This window comes from Lithobates pipiens, unplaced genomic scaffold (genome assembly GCF_037356315.1).
Source record: "Lithobates pipiens isolate NorthernLeopardFrog02 unplaced genomic scaffold, aLitPip1_a1.2 Scaffold_28, whole genome shotgun sequence".
In the NCBI taxonomy this organism is placed as follows: Eukaryota; Metazoa; Chordata; class Amphibia; order Anura; family Ranidae; genus Lithobates; species Lithobates pipiens.
In genome coordinates, this window is record NW_027507789.1 from 211,380,104 (window position 1) to 211,380,750 (window position 647).

The 647-nt window shown below is 49.0% G+C and overlaps 1 protein-coding gene across 1 annotated transcript in view; it reads left to right on the top strand.

The window, feature by feature from the left end:
* The first annotated feature begins 245 nt into the window (after positions 1-245).
* BCL2L1 (BCL2 like 1) overlaps positions 246-647 on the top strand; it is a 30,250-nt gene continuing 29,848 nt past the window's right edge. Inside the window, exon 1 of the mRNA XM_077460475.1 lies at positions 246-427. The gene's annotated coding sequence lies outside the window, so the exon portion shown is untranslated. The remainder of the gene's footprint in view (positions 428-647) is intronic.

The following is a 647-nucleotide window of genomic DNA, read 5'->3' on the forward strand; positions in this document are numbered from 1 at the left end:
GAGATCTCAAATCTGCCACTGACTGGACAACTAGCTTTTGCCCAGCTCCTGTACAGAATCATGGTCGCCATTTTGTTGTAGACCACTAAAGTCTTCAGAGTGATGGCTGCATTTTTATTTATTTTTTTAATTCCTGACGTACAGCGTGCGTGGCTTTGTGACGCACAACGCTAGGCATGCTGGGAACTGTAGTCCCCCCAGCTGCTGACCGCTGAGTGCGTGACAGATGCGTGCGCAGGTCTCTCTAGGTAGCTGCCCGGGCACCGGTCGCTGTCGCCGTCGTTTGCCCCTGATAGGCGGGACGTTCCATCAAGGAAGGGGGCGGGACTTGGAGGGGAGGTGGAGGAGAAGAGAATCTCTGGGGGAAGGCAGAGAGGAAATATTCTCAAGAGTGACGGGCGGGGACCCCCATAGGGGCGCCATGTAGGTGAGTGTGTCCGGGGACCCCCAGTGTGTGTACTCGTCACGTGACTATGTAATATGTACCGTGTGTTCTATGGAGGGGGTGTGATAACTGCATTACATGGGCGGGGGGATATATATACACTACACAGTGTATATATATATAATGTAGGAAAATATACTGAATATATAATATGGGTGTGTAATATATATATAATATATATATATATATACGCAGTTAGAAG